Here is a 21,040-nt window from a genome sequence, read left to right on the forward strand (position 1 = left end):
ATTCCAGGAACTGATGCAAAGTGAAATGAACAGAACGAGGAAAACTACAGTAACAGTATTATCTGATGATCAACTGTGAATAAGCTAGCTATTATCAGAAATATAATGATTCAAGACAATTCTGAAAGACTTATGATGAAAAATAGTATCTATCCTCAGAAAAAGAACTGGTGGAATCTGAATGCAGACCGTAGCATTTTTTTTTGTTTTTTTTTCTTTTTTGATCTGTGTTTTCTTTACAACATGACTAATATGGAAATATATTTTGCATGACTGCAAATGCAGATAACCCATATCAAATTACTTTCTTCTCAATGAGGGAAGAAGAAAAGAAGGGAAAGAATTTGGAATTCAAAATTAAAAGAGCAAAATGTTAAGCATTATTTTTACATGTAATTGGGGGAAATAAAATAATAAATAATTTTATATGTGAAAAAAAATTATAGGAGCTTCTGTTCTTATCTTGAAGAGAGGGAAGGAAAAGGATTTCAACTCTTTTAGAATCTAGAGATGATAGATATCCAATTCACCAGAAACTGGTGAAGCATAATTGGCAGGGACCACAGCAGAGCAGTATATAGTCATATTCAGTCCTACAGACAATAAATAGAAACAAGAGCGACCCTTCTGTGAGTTTATCTTAGCTTTATTTGCTCCCCCAAATGCTATTTCCTCCACATGGGCAACCTGACCAAACATGTTTTCACATGTAGACTTCTCTAAAGGTATTCTCTATATCTGTCTAACCTTGCCACTGATGGTTTACATATTTGTGGGAGAGGACATGCTAGGATTATGAAGGCAATATTTTTCTGCTACTTTTATTGGCATGTCTTTTATAATTGTGGGAGCAATCCCCATTCACGGATTCATCTATCTTGACTCCATATTCTGTTCTATTCCTCATCTCCTAGAAAATAAAGATGAGACCAAAAAAGTTTGATCACAGTGTTCCAAGAGAGGAACTCAGGTGGGATGTAGTGGAAAGCACTGGATTTGGAATTGCAAGACACAGGCTCATACTCTGGCTTTCCTATTTCCTGGCTGCATGGCACTCTCTTTCTATTAACCTCATTTGTTAAATTAAAATACTGGATGATTCCTAAGACCCCTTCTAGCGCCATTTCCTGTGACCTATGACCTATCAGGCAAAGAACTTTCCTTTGTCTTGATGGCACTATTCAATAGAAGTGATAAAGAGTATGCTGGGCACACCCTAAGGATCAAATGAGCCAAAGGTTACAAAGAGGTAATTTTCAAAAGAAGAAATGCAACCTACCAACAATATGAAAATATTCTTAATCACCAATAATAATAAAATGCTTATTTCTGGGGCTCTTATCATATCTACCAAATGAGCAAAAGTGACAATAAAAAAGAAAGTGACAATTTTGGAAGGACTGTGAGAGTACAAGTACATTAATTATTTGTTGTGGGGTTATGATTTAGTTCAAACATTCTAAAAAGCAATCTGAAAGTTTACCCAGAGTTACCAAACTGCATATTCTTTGACCCAGTGAAGATGTATACCTTAAATATCATGAGATCAGAGCTATAATACTGGAAGGAACCTTAGAGATCATCTAGCAAAACCCCCCTCATTTTTAAAGATGAGGAAACTGAGGTATATAAGAGATAAGTGATCTGTACCAAGTCCCATAGGGAGTTAGTGGCAAAGCTGAGATTTGAATCCAGTCATCTGACACCAAACCCAGAATTCTTCCCATTACTCCAGAATATAGAGGGGAAAGGACCAGAGGTATGCCAGAGTTAACTCATACCAGAAGAAAGCAAATCAGCAAATGCCATAAATTAGGACTTGACTTCTTGTTGTGTTGATTGTCCATACTTAAGAAAGTGAAAATGTGAATAATGAAGACTGAATTTAAAAGTATACTGTGTTGGATATTTTATTTTTCTAGACAGTCATTTGTTAAATATTTGCCAACACCCCCCAAGAAAGAACGTGTAAGTATAAAAAAATTTATAACAGCACTTTTGCTGCAGTAAAGAAGTGAAAATGAAATGTGTGTCCCTCAATATTATTGTTCTGTAAGGAATGATCAGCAGGATGAAACAGAGAGGACTGGCGAGACTTACATGAACTGATGCTGAGTGAAATGAGCAGAACCAGGAGATCATTAAATACCTCAACAACGATACTGTTTGAGGATGTATTCTGATGGAAGTGGATCTCTTCGATAAAGAGAGCCTTAATTGATCAAAGATGGACAGAAGCAGCTACACCCAGAGAAAGAACACTGGGAAATGAATATAAACTGCTTGCATTTTTGTTTTTCTTCCCGGGTCATTTGTACCTTCTGAATTCAATTCTCCCTGTGCAACAAGAAAACTGTCCGGTTCTGCACAAATATATTGTATCCAGGATATACTGTAATCTATTCAACATGTAAAGGACTGCTTGCCATCTGGGGGAAGGGGTGGAGGGAGGGAGGGGAAAAATCGGAACAGAAATGAATGCAAGGGATAATGCTGTAAAAAAATTACCCTGGCATGCGATCTATCAATAAAAAGATATTAAAATTAAAAAAAAAAAAAAGAAATGTGTGTCCCTCAATTAAGGAATGGCTGAACAAACCATGGTAAAGAGCTATCTAACTCCCAAAGAGATCTTAAAGGAGGAAAAGGGACCCACATGTGCAAAAATATTTGTGGCAGCCCTCTTTGTAATAGCAAGAAACTGGAAACTGAGTGGATGCCATCAGTTGGAGAATGGCTGAATAAGTTATGGTGTATGGATGTAATGGAGTATTATTGTTCTGTAAGAAATGACAAGCAGGATGATTTCAGAAAGGCCTGAAGAGATTTACACGAACTTATGCTAAGTGAAGTGAGTAGAACCAAGAAAAGATGAAACACAGCAACAATAAGATTATGTAATGATCAACTATGATAGACTTTTCAACGATGAGGTGATTCGGGCCAATTCCAATAACCTTGTGATGGAGGTTATCTGCATCCAAAAAAAGATCTCTAGGGACTAAATGTGGATCACAACATAGTATTTTCACCTTTTGTTCATTGTTGTTGTTTGCTTGCTTTTTTCTCATTTTTTTCTCCTTTTGATATGATTTTTCTTGTGCAGCATGATAAATGCACATGATTAACCTATACTGAATTACTTGCTGTCTAGAGGAGGGGGCGGGTAGGGAGGGAGGGAGAAAAATCTGAATCACAAAGTTTTACAGCGGTGAATGTTGAAAACAACCTTTGCATTTATTTTGAAAAATAAAAGGCTATTATTATAAAATAATGCTCCCTTTGCAGATAAATAAAATAAAAGATTTTTATTCTGAGATGATGAGAATCCCCTCATTGGCTTCTGAATTGAAGAAGCTGATGACCCAGTGGACCTTTTAGAAGAGGAGTTAGTATCTGGCTGGGCTCTCTTTTAAATGATCCACTGAGTTATCAGTAGCACCTCATCCAGTTTACCTCCCCACAAGATGGATACTACTCTCACAAATTCTAGAGATACTTTATGTATTTGCTTTCTTAAGTCTATAGCACATGGGTTGTGAGTTTCATCTTAACATTCAACCTGGAGATTAGCACTTGCTGTGCTAATGTGAAAATCAGTTTTGCTTTTCTATATTTACAAGGAAGGGCTTTTATTTAGAGTGGAATAGAATTATGAGGAGGAATGGGTGGGTAGTGAGATTTTTGCTAAGAAAAGAAAAAAGAAAGTTAGTATTTATATAGCATTTTAAGGTTTGCAAAGCACTTAATAAACATTATCTTACTTGATTCTCACAACAATCGTATTATATTTGCTATTATATCCATTTATATCTAGATGGAGTAAATGAAGCAAATAGAGATTAAGTGACCTGCTTGAGGTCACACAGGTAGTGTCTAAAGCAGTACTCAGGACTTCCTGATCTACCCACTTCACCATTTAGATATATAAGATAGTGTAGTAATAAAAGCAGCTATAAAACATGTGTGGTTCATTTAAATACACACAGTGTCTATGGGGAAAATGGACATAAATTTAGGATAGAATGGCAGTGAGACTCAGATAACAAAGGCAATTCATGGCTCTGGTACTGAAGGGTCCCAATACCCTTTCTCTCATTAGTCTTCGTCACAGACTGACAAGAGCCAGTAGTCCCTTGAAGCAGAGATCATCTTCTCTGCTACCAGAGAATCTACTTCTTAAAGCTGTGTCCTGGTTTCTAGAGACTTCCTGTCTGTGTCCCTATCTGTCTGGAGAATATGCATCTCTGTTACCTCAGCTGTGGCTCAGACTGCTCAGATCACTCCTCTCAAACTATTTGAATTGTTTTTAAAGAGCCAGGACGACATTGTTAGCCTTTTAAATGGCATCACCCCCTTCCAATTTAAATTTTAAAATTATGTTTTGTAAAGAGATTCAGTGTATAGAGGCATCTTTACTTAATTTAACATCTTGTTATCTGATACTTCCGAGACTATGCCAGCCATGGAAAGGAATGAGGAATTGATTGGTCAGAAACTAATCCCCTGAATTCCCCCGTAATAGGACCGAGATTCCCTCCATCCCAGCTGTTTGTTCAAAGCTATTTCTGGGACCTAATTGGTTACCATTTCCCTTCTTCATCATCTAAAGGCATAAAAAGTCCCCACCTACATGGACTTAGTGTTTGTCAGAAGACCATGAATGTCACCATACCCTTCCTTGCTAACCAGACACATTTCTGTAAAGAGAGGACTGACTCCAATTTTGAAAGAAGTTCTACTGTGAATAACTGCTATCAAATTGCATTGGCAATCACCTAGAAATCTTTCGTAAAAGGAAGTTAATAGATGCAGCAAACTTAATGTAAGAAATTGCCACAGCCATCCCAACGTTTATCAACAGCCACCTTGATCAGTCAGCAGCCATCAACATCAAAGCAGGATCTTCCACCAGCAAAAAGATTACATTTTGCTGAAGACTCAGATAATAGTGTTTTATAGCAATAAAGTATTTTTAAATTAAAGTGTGTATGTTAGGTTTTTTAGACATAATACTATTGCTTAATTAATAAACTACACTATAATGTAAATGTAACTTTTTCTTGTTTTCAACATTCATTTTTTTAAAATAGCTTTTTATTTACAAGTTATATGTATGGGTAATTTTACAGCATTGACAACTGCCAAACCTTTTGTTCCAATTTTTCCCTTCCTTTCCTCCACTCCCTCCCCTAGATGGCAGGATGACCAGTAGATCAACATTCATTTTTGTAAGATTTTGAATTCCAATTTTTTTCTCCTTCCCTCCATTACTTTCCTTCTCCCCAATATAGCAGGCAAACCGATATAGATTAGACATGTACAATCAGTTTCTAACATGTTTCCATATGAATCATGTTGGGAAAGGAAAATCAGAACAAAAGGGGAAAACCACAGGAAAACAACAACCATAACATCAACAATAACAGTGAAAATAGTATTCTTGAAACCAGATTCATTCTCCATGTTCTTTCTCTGAAAGCAAGCGGCCTTTTCCATTAAACTTCTATTAGGATTGTCTTGGATTATTGTTTTGCTGAGAAGAACTAAGTCTGTCACAGTTGATGATCATACAATCTTGATGTTAATTAATGTGCATAATACTTCCTGATTCTGATCACTTCATTCAGCAGCATCAATTCATGTATTTCCAGGCTTTTCTGAAGTTAGCCTGTTTATCATTTCTTATAGAACAATAATGTTCCATTATATTCATATAACTTATTCAATCATTCTTCAATTAATGGGTATCCACCTAATTTCCAATTTCTTCCCACCACAAAAAGAACTGGTACAAGCATTTCTACACATATAGGTTCTTTTCCCTCTTTTATGATCTATTTGGGTTACAGACCCAGTAGTGGTACTGCTGAATCAATGAATGTGCAGTTTCATAGCTCTCTGGGCATAGTTCCAGATTGCTCTCTAAAATGGCTGGATCAGATCACAACTCCACCAACAATGCATTAGTGTCCCCATTTTCCCATATCCCCTCCCACATTTATCATTATCTTTTCCTGTCATCTTAGCCAGTCTAATAGGTGTGAGGTTTTGATTTGTTTTGATTTGCATTTCTCTAATCAATAGTGATTCAAAGCATTTTTTCATATGACTAGAAATGGCTTTGATTTTTTTTACCTGAAAATTATCTGTTCATATCTTTTGTTTGTTTATTAATTGGGGAATGACATATTCTTATAAATTTGATTCAGTCTATATATTTTAGAAATGAGGCTTATGTCAGAAACACTGGCTGGGAAAAAAATGTTTCCCAGCTTTATGTTTCCCGTATAATCTTGGCTGCATTGGTTTTGTTTGTGCAAAAACTTTTTAATTCAATGTAATCAAAGTCCATCCATTTTGCATTTTATAATGTTCTCTAGTTCCTCCTTTCTCCAAAGATCTGAAAGTAAACTATACCTTGCTTTCTTAATTTGCTTATTTTCTATTAAGCATATTTTTTGTATGCACTGGGAAATCAAAAAGTTCTTGTGACTTGCCATGTTGTGATATTCACTTTATTGCAATGATCTGGAACCAAACTCTTGATACCTCCAAAGTATCCCTGTGAAATAATGTAACTTCTCTGAAGTTCAAGCCCCTCATATGTAAATGGATTAGATCAACTGTGGGTCATGACCCCATATGGAATCATGTAATTGAATGTAGGGCTTGTGAAATTCTAATTTATTATCAATAAAGGTTTGATTCATATACCTATTTTATATACCCACATAACTGAGGTTGTGTAAAATTATCTCAGGGGGAAAAGGCTTGGGAATAGAAATTAAGAAGTCCTGGACAAATGACTATAAACATCCTTCCCAGATTTAAATCTAGGACCCTCTGATCTTGAGGGACCACAATCTTCTCCCTAATCAAGTCTTCCATGCTTGCAATCTTAAAGCCATTTCTGACTGTGTGGATCAGACACAAGAATACTGTCACTTTATGCTTTTTAGTATCTGATCTATCATAGACTTCTAAATGTTCAGAGTTGAAGGGGGACCACTGAGGTTATCTAGTTTAATCCTTTTATAATACATATAGGAAGCTGGGATCCAAGAACATAAGATGACCGGCCTCAAACCATGCAGCCACATGGAACAAGGAGTAAAACTGGCATCAGATCCACCTTGTTCTGATCCTAACCACAGGCTCTTTCCACTCTACACTGTTGTGTCTCTTATCCTTCTTCTCCCCTCCTCCTGTCACCATCACAGTTTACTTCTCTTCTACCACTAAAATAGATTGTCTGTTTCACAAGATGATTAGGGAAAAAGGAAAAGAATCTATATGTACTGAAATAATGAAGAGCACAAAATGAGCAGAGCCAAGAGAATGGTGCATACAATAACAATAATAGTTTTAAGAACAACTTTGACTGACCAAGTCATTTTGACTATTATAAATGCCCAAATTAACAACAAATGTCATATGAAAGAAGATGACATCTGTATCCAGAAAAAAGAACTGATAAATAAAAATATGTATAGAATAATTATACATTTATATATAATATGTGTACATATATACACATATTCTTGTCTAATGGTAGCTATCTCCATGATGGGGTGGGAGAGGGAAAAGGAAGAAAAAAAGAAAGATATGAATTTTATTATTATATATTTAACTATTATTTTTATTATTATTTTATTATGCACATTTCATAGCCCTTTCAGGCATAGTTCCAAATTGCTCTCTAAAATGGCTAGATCAGTTCACAATTCCACCAACAATGTATTAGCATCCTCGTTTTACTACATGTTCTACAATATTTATCATATTTCCCTGTCATCTTAGCCAATCTGATAGCTGTATGGTAGTACTTCATTATTATATATTTCAAAGGAATAGCAAGTAGTACATAATAGATTTGCAGTTTTATGTTTGATCATCTTTTTTTTTATTCTACTATGTTATGGAGATGCTTGTTTTATTTCTTAAGTTCAGTACAAATAAATTTTTTTTTTTAAATTGACTGTGGGCTGATGAGATCTCTGAATGTGTTGAGTAAAATCATTCAGCCTTGAATCTCCTGCCTCCAGGTTTTTGCACAAATTGGCCATAATATCTAAAATGTGCACTCTCCTTACCCTCCTTCTAAGAAATTCTTAAAAGTTTCTTGTTTGCTTTAAAACTCAGATCAGATACCAACTTTACTAAGAGTAGGGACTTTCACTTTTGTCTTTTCATTCCCATCACAAACCACTTGGTAGATGATAAATAAATGCTTACCGATTAATTGATTAATCCTGGTCTTTCCCCTCTAACCACAACTAGGAGTCTGAAGGAAGAGCTGTAGAATAATAATGACCTCAGATCACTTCATCTGATGTTTCATAACAACCACATGACTGTGTCATTCTGCCTATTTTAAAGGGGCTTAGGAAGGAAAGTGATTTATGCAAGATACATAGTGAGTTATCATATCTTAGTATTGTAAAGCTTAGAATGTCAGAGTTGGAAGGGGCCTCAGAACAAAGAAATTCAGAATGGAAGTGATCTTGGGACGTTAACTCATCTAGTCCTCTGAACTGAGGAAACAGACCCGGAGAGAAGCAGTCAGTGACCTGTCCAAGGTCCACCAATAATGAGTTGGCAGAGACCGAATAGAGCTTTCCTTCTCTGAAACTTGCTTCCCCTCCCCTGCCCGACCCTCTCCCAAACCCTTGTCCTACCGGGATGGCTCCTGCCAACTGGAGTGTTCTTGTTTGCGGCAGGGTGGGCACCAGTTGCAGTCAGAGCTGCACAAAGGTCACATTGTTCTCTCCCTCCCTCCTTTCGGTGCCTAAAATAGAGCTAAATTGCCGCCGTAGTGTCTTGCAGAAACCGTGAGACTTGGGGGCCTGGGGAGCTATAGAATGAGTCACAGCCTGGGAAGCTCCGCTTGGGACAGGTCCTCCTCCCTTTCCCCACCCACTGTGAGGTCTCCGAGAATTCTCTGGAGGGGAGAGTTCTCAGGACCAAGAATAGGAAGGGGATGGCCAGGGGGTGGGGTGGGAGGGAAGCTTGGCTCAGAATCTGCTAACAGGGTCCTGTTACTTTGTCTGGATTCTGTCTCTCCCAAGCCGCTTCCCTGAGCCTCCAGAGCCATGGGGAACGTTCCCCTTTTTAAGTAAGAGAGACATGATTGATGGGGACTCCTCTCTGGAATGGAGATGGTTTGAGGAAGGCTTTTGGTTCTAAGATCAAAGGATTCTACACCTTGGAGACTCTCTAGTCCCGGGGTTCTTAACCTTGTAGGTGGTATAGGCGGCTCTGGGAAAGCCTGTGGAGCCTTTCTCTGAAAGAGGCTTTTAAACAATGGAAGGAATGTTCAATTCCAATTAGAGGTTAGTGAAAATAAAGATGCAATTGTGTTTCTCACCCAGGTCATGGACACCCCTCACCCCAGAGTTTATCTGAAGGCCTCTTAATGGATCCTAGGATAAGAACCTTTCATCTAGTCCAACATTCTGATTTTACAGAGTGGGAAATAGAACGAAAAAAAGAATACCTTGTTTTATCTAAGGAGGTGGAGGATCCAAGATGACATGTGTCCTAAGTAAGAGAACTAGGATTCTATGCTTATTCTGTCCTTAAATCTGGTCCACATTACTGTGCTGTTCAGAGCCTCCCCTAGCAAGCTAGGACCACGACTCCATGCACCTTCTAACCATGAATCTCCTCCAATGGGGTAGAAAAAGGGGGGCCTTTCCTGGAAATAGCAGGCACTGAGCTTGGACACTGGGCCCTAGGATCTGGTATTCTAGGGACCAACCTGGAAAGGGAACATGGAGAACACCAAGAAGCAGAGTTTTCTCCTGGATCCACACTCAGGCGTTATTCTGTGCCCAAGAACATCATCTCTGACTGGGCCACACTTCATACATGTGTGTATGAGAGACACACACACTCACACACACAGAGACAAAGAGAGATACAGAGACATAAAGAGACAGACACAGAGAGAGAGTGAGAGAGAGAGAGACAGAGAGACACAGAGAAAGAAAGAGACACAGAGAGAGACAGAGAGGGAGAGACACAGAGACACAGAGACAGAGACACACACACAGAGACATAGAGAGACAGACACAGAGAGAGTGAGAGAGAGAGACAGAGAGACAGAGAAAGAAAGAGACACAGAGAGAGAAAGAGAGGGAGAGACAGAGAGAGACACAAGAGAGACAGAGAGACAGAGACACACACACAGAGAGACATAGAGAGACAGACACAGAGAGAGAGAGAGAGTGAGAGAGAAAGAGACACAGAGACAGAGAAAGAAAGAGACACAGAGAGAGAAAGAGAGGGAGAGACAGAGAGAGACACAAAGAGAGACACAGAGACAGAGACACACACAGAGAGACATAGAGAGACAGACACAGAGAGAGACAGACACACACAGAGAGACACAGAGAGATACAGAGAGACACAGAGAGACACAGAGACAGAGAGAGAGACAAAGAGATACAGAGACAGAGAGACACACAGAGAAAGAGAGAGAGAGATACAGCGACAGAGAGACACACAGAGAGAGAAATAGAGAGACACAGAGAGAGAGACAGAGAGAGCACACACACACACACACACACACACACACACATACACACAGAGAGACACAGAGACACACAGAGACAGACTTTTTCCCATCTTTGACCTTGTTCTCATACTAGGGTTGCCTCTGTCTCCCTTGCCACCAGCCCCAACTAAGCAACAGAAAAAGGGACACAGAGAGAGAGAGAGACAGAGAGAGATACAGAGATAGAGAGAGACAGACACACACAGAGAAACAGAGACACAGAGATACAGAGAGACACAGAGAGAGACACACAGAGACAGAGAGACAGAGAGAGAGACAAAGAGAGATACAGAGACAGAGAGACACAGAGAGAGAGAGAGAGAGAGAGACAAAGAGAAACAGAGAGAGACACACATATAAAGAGAGACACATACAGAGAGAGACAAAGAGAGATACAGAGACAGAAACCGAGAGACAGACAGACAAATAGAGAGACAGAGACAGAGAGAAAGAGACAGAGAGGAAGAGGTGGGGGGAGGGAAGAGGGCCTGGCTGGCTGCATCTTTGTCTGAATGTATGGGAATATCTGGGTGTGTCTAAATATCTATGAGCACGTGTCAGAATGTTTTGTGTGTGTATGTGTGTGTGTCCGAGTGTGTCTGTGTGCAAGCAGATGTGTCTCTGAGCCTGTAACTATCTCTGCATTCCACACCGATCTTGGGAGCACATCCCCTGAGGACTGTGTCCAGGGAACGTGTGCCTGGGAATGTCCCTGGGAGCCTGTGCTTGCAGCTAGGGCTGTCTGTGTGTGTTCTGATGATGCTTCCCATCTTGTTGTCTCTCCCAGGGCCACGCCTTCCCCCTTCCCTCCCTTCCACACTAGGCAGTCCTCCCCAGATGCTGGGAGTGGTCCGGGGTACAAGAGTGGGCTTCTGGTTTCAGTCAGCAGGGGAACCTCTTTTATTCAGTTTTGACTAGAAAGCAGTTCTTTTTCCCATCTTTGACCTTGTTCTCATACTAGGGTTGCCTCTGTCTCCCTTGCCAACAGCCCCAACTAAGCAAATGAGGGCTTAACAGAACCAGAGGCCTCCAGTGGGGAGAATCACAGGTTTCTTTCTCCTAAGCCTCCTGTCCAAAGATCCAAGACTGAAGAGCCTGGGAAATTCCCACACAGTTTTTGTCCTATGGGGTGACAGAAGGTAAGATGCTCTGGGTTCTCAGAAATGCCACTTTGAGGGTAGGACTTCAAGTGTGGAAACGGTGTCATGTATTCATGACTAGAGTCAAAAGAATGAGGCTTGAATACCAGCTGTGCTAAAACATGGACACATGACTCAAGACAAGTCTTTCTGGGCCTCAGTTTCCCATATTGTAAAATCAGGCCATTAGATTTCACAGAATCACAGCATCTTAAAAATGGAAAAAATTTGAGGGGTTATTTAATCAAATCATAACTAAACAAGGATTCCTTCAAAATCTAGGGAGAAAATTAAACTTTCATGAATAGATATAGATGCAAAAAAAGTAAAAAGGATAAAGAAAGCAACATACCCCATGTCTATAATAATGTAAACAAAAAGAATGTCAAAATTAAACTGGATGCTATATAATAATATATTTATAATGGATAATCAAGGTCTCAAAGAAATGAGAAAGCACCTTCCTCTTTCTAGTAAAGAGATAGGGGCAGCTAAGTGGCTCAGTGGATAGAGCACCAGCCCTGAAATCAGGAGGACCTGAGTTCAAATGTGACCTCAGACACTTAATACTTCCTAGCTGTGTGACCCTGGGCAAGTCACTTAACCACAAATACCTCAGCAAAAAATGATAGGGGACTATGGGTGTAGAATGGCACATCATACATTGATTAGTTTTACTTAACTTTTTCTTTATGAAAAGAGAAAGGCTGGTGCAGTGGACAGAGCACTGCCCCTGGAGTCAGGGGAATCTGAGTTAAAATTCAGCTTCAGATATTAATTAATTAATTAATTGTTAATTATTCAGATATTTATTATGTGTGACCCTGGACAAATCACTTAATCCCAATTGCTCAAAAAAAAAGAGCCTCTTTTTTGTATTTTTTGAGTGGGTGGAAAATATAGTTGAAAATTATTGTAATAAAATAAAAAGTTATCAATACAATACAGTAATAGTAAATACCTAATATTTATATAGTATTTATTCTACGCATGTACAATATGCTTTAAAAGTGCTTTAAAATTATTATCTCATTGAATCTTCATGACAACTCTTGGAAGAAGATGTTATTATTATCCCTATTTCACAGATGAGGAATTTGAGGCAAACAGAGGTTACATTTCTTACCCAGGGTCATACAGTTAATATGTTTCTAATGCTGGGTTTGAGCTCAAGTTTTCTAGTACCCTATCTACTGTGCCACTTAGCTGCCTAACTTTAAATCAATACATAGATAGATGATGGATGGATGAATGGACAGATAGATAGATAGATGTTTGGATGGATAGATAGATAGTTGATAGATAATCTCCTTTAAATATAGATTTAGAAAAATCTATATTTATGGATCTATGTCTAGATAGATAGAGATATGCCTCTTTCTATAGCTCTATCTATATTATAAATCTCTTTTACAAGATAAACAAAAATTTGACAAAAGACCATCCAGACTTTGCTTGAAGGCCTCTACTGAGGAAGAATCCATTCCTTAAACAGACCATTCCATTTTGGAATAGCTCCAAATGTTAGGGAGCTTTCTTCTTCCATTAAACTGAAATGTGATAAAGTATTAATAATGCAGAATAAACATAAAAGTGTGTTGTGGGTACATTTGTTTCCCCACTCTTTCTCTAGATTTGTTGTTATTTAGTCCTGCCTAATTTTTTGTGACACCATTTGGGGTTTTCTTGGAAGATACTGGAAGGGTTTGCCATTTCCTTCTCCAGCTCATTTTACAGATAAAGAAATTGAGGCAGACAGGATTAAGTGACTTACTCCCACAATGCTCCATAATGCAGAACTGAAGAACACTTCCTTTAACTATGAGGTGATTGGCGGTGTACATTTAAGTCTTGTCCCCACTGAGAAAGTGATGAATGTTACAAAATATTGATAGACTGAAAAAAAGAATAGTTCTAGAATTATGGTAAATTTCCAAATGGGGACAGAATCCTTCAATATAGTCTTGTACCACATCACACATCATGAAAAGTTAAAAAGAGATGCACTAAACATACTTCAATGCTCTGGGAACTTGACTGGTTTAAACCTCATTGAGAATCAATGGGCTAGACTTTGAAAAATGACCTCTAAGTCTACGCTTAATATATTATGTGATATCTATTTTCATGATAAGGAATTAAAGAATATGTGTCAAAACTTTTTAAATCTAATGCCAACTTGTATATTATAAATGATTGCAATAAAAGGAGGACCTATTGCAATATAAAATGTTTTTGAAGATATAAAAAGTTTCAGGATTTATCTGTTAAGTCAGAAAAATTAGTTATTTCATTTTTAGTCAAATTATATGACACTATTGATCTTCTGACTCCAGAATGATGGCGAACAAATTGGCCATTTGAATGCTGTGGTGGTTCCCACAGAAGATAAGACTATAAACCCCGGTTCACTGAAGTGTATATACCGACCAATCACCTCACAGTTGGAGAAGATGCCCCTCAATTCTGTAGTACAGAGCATTAGCTAGTAAGGAAGAGGTCTATCCCATCTCAACCACTTTGCATTGTGGGTGGGACAGAGCTAGTTGGATGCATAAGTAGCTACAGATGAGTTGAGAAATGAATCACATATTCTGTTGCATTTTCTTCCCTTTCCCCAAGCCCAAAACCTACCTTTCTTTTGAACTTCCCATTTTCAGCTCAGAATATTACCATTCTCCAGTCACCTAGATTCATACCTTCATGTCATCTTCAACTGTGCATTTTCATTTAGCTCATATATCCAAGCATTTGCTATATCTCATCATTTTTAGTCTCACATTTCCCTTCTAATATCCCCTTCTCTCCCTACTTAAGAACCTCATCCCATCTCACCTAGATCGTTTCAATGGCTTCATATTTTGTTTTCATTCTCTTGCCTCTCCAATTTCTCCTCTTTTCCTTACAGAGTGATTTTCCTTAAGAATTGTCTGTTGGTCAGTTTTTTCAGTTGAGTCCAATTCTTCAGAACCTCATTTGGCGTTTTCTTGACAAAGATACTGAATAGTTTGCCATTTCCTTCTTTAACTCATTTTATAGATAAAGAAACTGAGGCAAACAGGGCTAAGTGACTTGTTCAGGGCTTCATAGCTAGTAAGTGTCTGAGAGCAGAGCTGAACTCAAAAAGCTTCCTGACTCCAAGCTCAGCACTATGGACTGCACAATCTAGCTGCTCTTAGGGAGACCTATATTTAAATCTAGCCTCAGTCATTTATAAAATGTGTAACCTTGAACAAGTTATATAACCTTTCACAACTTCAGTCTACTCAATTATTAAATGTAAATAATAATAACATGTATTTGTACATAATTTATAAATTTATAAATAATAATAGCTCTTAAGATTGTTATGAAGATTAAATAAGATACTTGTAAAGTGTTTTATTAAGCACTTTAATTAATACTTGCTCTTTTCCCACACTCTTCCATGTCATCATGATTCTTTTTGAAGTACTCTCCAGAGTATTATTTTTATTGATAAGAATGAGTGATTGAAAAAGTTGGATAACCACTGCACTAATATCTTATTGATTGGAGTTGCGAATTGTCCCAATCTTTCTGGGAAATAGTATGGAATTGTGCTCAGGAAGTAATTAAAATGTCTCTACTTTGGACCAACAATTCCAGTTCTAGGCATATACTCCGAGGACAAAAAGAAAAGCTCCAATTAAAACAAAATATTTATAGCAAGTCTTTTTTTGTGATAACAAAGAATTGAAAACAAAGATACATTTCCAACAATTAGGAGAATGGTAACACAAAATACAGTACTTGAATATAATAGATTATTACTGGACTATAAGAAACAATGACTACAAAGCATACAGAAAAGCATGGAAAGACTTAAATGAATTGTTGCAAAAGAAGTAATCTGAATGGAGGGAGGAATATATATAAAGCACTGCAACAATGTAAATGGAAAGAACCAAAAATACATTTGAAGCTGAATGCCTTGAAGCTAAATTGACCAAGTTTTGTCCCATAGATGAGATATGAGAAAGCATTTCCCCTCCTTGTTTTCAGAAGAGGATAACTATGGATGAGGAACACCGTATAAAGTTAGATCTCTTCCATGTGTTGGTTGGTTTTACTGGATTGGTTTTTTCCTATTTTTTTATTCTTTGTGACAAAGAATGATTCTGGGAAGGAAATGGGAGGGATACTTTGACATAGGTAGATACGCAAAAACAAAAGATGTCAATAAAAAAAAGTTTTAAGTACCTTTTATACAGCAACACTAGGAGTTAGGTTTTGTAAGACGCATTCTTCCTAGAGTAAAGTAAGGCTTCTAAAGGAGAAAGCAGAAGACTGGTTTGAGTCGTGCTCCTAGCACTTAACTTTTCTGAGGCTGTTTCTTCATCTGTAAAATGAAGGAGCTAGCTTATATCCCGGGTCCCTTCCAGCTCTGAAAAGAGCACAAAACCCCTTGGACATCCTTTGGAGCCACAAATCATGAATTAAAATGCCCTTCCTCTGGGAAAGGTCCACATGGCCAGGTTTTCCTCCCTTACACTGGCAACAGCCTCCCATTCCCCACCAAGAATACCAAGTAACTTCCATTTCTGTTGAGTAGGAAGAGTAGCCCCATCCTGGTCTCATAAAGGGGATGCCAGATGGGTCTGGCTCAGGGCCCATCAGTCAGTGGTTAATGCCTGGGGCCCCATGAAGAGAAAATGTCAAGCCAGGCTATACTGCAAGCATTGGAGTTAGGCTGGGGGCTGGGGGGACAGGGCAGGCACTGCCTAGGACAGCAGCCTGAATGGCTCACTCTGTTAGAAGGTGGCAGAAGCAAGAGAAGGGGGGTTAGGAGATTGGGGGAGGGTCAGTCCCCCCCCCTCCCCGGTGCCTGAATCATGCCATGGCCATGAATGTAATCAGTGTTTGGCTGAAGCCTTTAGCTTCCCTCTATCTGGGACTTGGGGTGGGGAGGGAACCACCCTCCTCTGTCAGGACCATTTCCTGGGGAGGAAGGATCTCTGTCTGCACGCTAAGTGTAGGGAAGTAGCAGGAGTTGGGGAGCAGAATGGGGCAGGGAGGCAGGGCTATCAGGCTAGAGAATTTCTTGGAGTGGCCCCTTTCTAGGGCTCACCTTGGAAAATCCCCCTTCTCTAGGAGTGGGCAGTAGTGTAAGGCAAAAGAATCATTTTTGATAGTTCTTAGGCTATAACATTGAGAAAGTTTGCTTTATCTAACCATTTATCATTTTTGTCTCTCCGCTATCTTCCTGTCTATCTCTCCCTTTCTGACTACCTCTGTAGCTGGTTTCCTCTAGCATTTTTTCTTTCTTTCTAGCATTATATCTAACCATCAATCTGAAATTGATCTAACAATCAAATTCAGGCAGAGATGTGCTGAAGCTGATTCCTAAAATGAAGAACAGATTGTAAAATTTTCAGTATGAGTATTTCTATCTCAGAAATCAACAAATGCTACAAATCGGCCTAGTCCATTGTTTTGTTGTCTAGACTTAAAGAAATGATGACAAAAATATTGATGCCAATTAAGCTTTAAAATGTGTCTAACTAGGGATAGCTAGGTGGTGCGGTGGACAGAGCACCAGCCCTGAAGTCAGGAGGACCTGAGTTCAAATGTGACCTCAGACACTTAACACTTCCTAGTTGTGTGACCCTGGGCAAGTCATTTAACCCCAACTGCTTCAGCAAAAAATAAAGTAAAATAAAATAAAATGTGTCCAACCAAAGTAAGCAATTTTACCTCCAGGGAATTGGCTGTTAAACATTTACCAGCTCATCTTTAATTTAAAGCAATTTCCTAAGGTCCTAGTTAGGTGGCTCAGCAAATAAAATGCAGACTCATCTTCCTGAGATCAAATTTGGCCTCAGAACTTATTAGCTGTGAGATCCTGGACACTTACCCCTGCTTGCCTCAGTTTCCTCATCTGTAAAATGAGCTGAAGAAGGAAACTCCAGTTTCTTTGCCAAGAGATTAAACATCAAATAAGGTCATGGAGAGTCAGACATGACTGAAAACTACTCAACAGAAACAAAGGTTATAAAACAAGTACAGATCTTCGTTGAATTCTGTATTGCAGATGAGTTTCTTCATCAGAACCTTCCTACACCAATGAAATCATAGACGAGATGTCAAGGTTAAAAAAAAAAGATTTATCAATGCATATTTCAGTTGTTCCCAAACATTAAATAGCAACTTCATCTGTAATGATTTGTATTTTATCTCTTATTTAATGGAGTCAAGTGATAGGTGTTCTGGGAAGAGCACTTAATCTGGAGTAGAGGATCTGAGTTCAATACCCAGATCTGCTACATAATTTTCAGAAAGCTGCTTGTTCTTTTTGGGTCTCAAGATTAAACTAGGTAGTTTCTATGGTTCCTTGTAATTCTAATGGTTATGTTCTAACACAGGGTGATAGAAAGACTGGCAATGATCAGAAAGGGAAAACATCAGACCAGTTTTAATGAATGCACTAAAACATTGTTCTAGTCTCTGTTTCTCCCACCAATCAGCTGTGTGCCTCCCAGGTTCAATAATCTTGCCAGTATAATGAAAAAAGCTCTTTCACTCATTTCTTTAGACGGTGCAGGGGTCCTCAGACTTTTTAAATAGGGGGCCAGTTCACTGTCCCTCAGACTGTTGGAGGGCTGGACTATAGTAAAAACAAAAACTTTATTTGTGGGCCTTTAAATAAAGAAACTTCATAGCCCTAGGTGAGGGGGATAAACGTCCTCAGCTGCTGCATCTGGCCCGCAGGCCGGAGTTTGAGGACCCCAGCGGTTTAGAACAATAAGCATGTCTCTAAGACCTGAAAAGGAAGGGAGCTGAGGGACAGGGATCTTTCATGAGTGTGCTGGTAAATGTGTAACAGCCACTTCTTTGCAAATTTTAATTTTAATTTGCATCATTTACATTTTCTCCATCACTTTCTTAAATTTAAATAATTAGCTAAACAATGTCAAACCCTGATTTATTATATTTGACAATTTCTGTAATTGAAAATTTAACAATCAGATATATATAACCTATATCAAGTTATTTCTCATTTAAAGAAGAGGGGAGGGGAAAGTAGAGAGGGAGAAAAATTTGGAACTCAAAAATCTTGTGAAAATGAATACATATAATTGGAAAAGAAATAAAACACTATTTTAAAAATAATTTTAAACAATTTGGTTCTCCAAGTGCTTAAGAACTGACTCCAGCATAGCCCTGTTCCTGACCATGATCTTAATCTCTACACAGATTTTTGTAGCAAAAGATTCACTTTCTCATCCAGCTAGGAGGGGCAAAGATGGGAGAGGTCACCTTGGCTGAGACCAAGAGGATTTTGACCTTACAGAAGTATTTTGTTTTAAATTTTGTTTTTTTCCCTTTTTTTTCTTTTTCTTCTTTCTTGCTTTTTTTAAGAGCAGCTAGAATAATGTTTTGCCATTATGCTTGATTGAAAGCAGAAGACCTGGATCTAAAATCTGACTCTGCCAGTTATTATCATACAATAGTTGTGTGATCTTAGACAAGTCTCTCTTCAGTTCCCTCATTTATAAAATGAGAATGAGAATGCTTGGACTACAAAGTTCTTTAAGAAGGAGCTCTAGAGAGCCATCCAGCAAAACCGGCTTCAAGACATCTTCCAACATATTCTTGGCTGTGTAATCTTGGGGAAGAAACCCAATCTCTCAGTGCTCCAGGTAATTCTTTATGAATATAACTGCCTGAACATTGTAGAAGCAGGGTTAGGTGAGGGAGTTCTATCATTTAGAGTTCCCTTTAACAATGAAATCATAGATTCAGTCTCAAAACCAAACCAAACCAAAAAGATAATCTCTCAGTGTTGTTGGGAATAAAGTATTGCCTGCTATGTAAATGTGATCTGTTGGTGCTGATTTTTGAAAAGAATTCTTAACTTTTTTTGTGATATGGATTTCTTTAGCAATCTCATGAAATCTATGGATATTTATGGATGCTTTTCAGCTTAATGCTTTTTAATGCATAAAATAAAATACATAGTTTAAAAGGGGAATCAAATATAGTGAAATATGTTCATACATACGTATGTGTGTTGTATGTGTGCATGGATATGTGTATTTAAACAAGTTCACTGATCCCAGGTTAACAACTCCTGATCTAATCCAATTCCCTCATTTTACATCTGAGGAAACTAAAAACCAGAGAGGTCCAGAATCTTATCTAATTCCTAGAGATGGGGTTTAAACTGTGGGTCCAAAACTGGGCTATTTCCACTTCACCCCAAAAGTTCTTACTCTTCATGCTCCCATCTAATGGATGAGTAAAGTGAGACCCTGAGAGAGTTTGTAGATAAAATAGGACTTATAAGGTTATTTTCCTGTCAGCTCTACCTCTATCCTCACTACATCCTACCCCCATCCACACTTCCTGGTAGTCTTCAGGAAGCCCAGCAGGAAGGTGCCAAATTGCATAGGATGCATAGGAATAGAAAGGAAAGGGGAAGGATAGTATTTGGGTCTTGTGGACTGTCAGCTGTGGGGCTAGAAACTGCTTGTTCCCTACTTCCTCAGATCTAGAAGCCAGGCTAACCCAGGAGATTAAGGGGCATATAGGCTTTGAGTCTAGGCTGGGTACCATGCTCTTCCTCAACCAGCCTCAGCATCTGTTTCTGGTTTGCAATCAGTTCCGGCTGGAAATCATTTATTTAGTGAAATAATATTTTCCCTCAGGATGGGATGCTGAGGGGGATAGGGGTGAGCTGGAGTTGGGCAACAGATTGTCTTTCGGGAGAAAAAAAAAGAAACAAAAATAAACAGCCACAGCTTGGGGAAACTTTTCAACTTGGAAACCACACCACTTTTGGATCTCTGCTCCCTGGAAGTGGGGAAAGACTCCCACACAGTCTGGGGAGGGTCCGGATGGCCTTCTTGGCTGAGGTATTGGCTGGAAAACCACACCAAACTTGTATTCTTGCCCCACAGGCTCTTGTGGTCTCTTCCACAAGAGGCAAGACACCCTGGCTAGAGGTGGGGAGTTATTCGAGAGGTGCTACATGCTATAGCCTCACCAATGCAGTCAAAGCTTGCACATTAAGAGCCTTAATTTTGCCAGGGATCCTTTGACAAAGAAGATTACATGAGAATATTTGAAGTTTTGGTAGTTGTTTTGTTGATTTAACAATTCATTGGTAGTTGTGAATTATTACTAATTTTCTTTCCTCTTTGGGTCTCAATTTCCTAATATAGGGAAAATAACCTTTACACTATGTGCACAGGGTTATTGTTGTTCAATCATTTTTCAGTCATGTCTGACTTTTGGTGACCTCATTTGAAGTTTTCTTGGCAAAAATACTATAGTGGCTTACCAATTTCCTTCTTCAGCTCATTTTACAGATGAGGAA

Source organism: Antechinus flavipes, chromosome 2, assembly GCF_016432865.1.
Source record: "Antechinus flavipes isolate AdamAnt ecotype Samford, QLD, Australia chromosome 2, AdamAnt_v2, whole genome shotgun sequence".
NCBI lineage: Eukaryota > Metazoa > Chordata > Mammalia > Dasyuromorphia > Dasyuridae > Antechinus > Antechinus flavipes.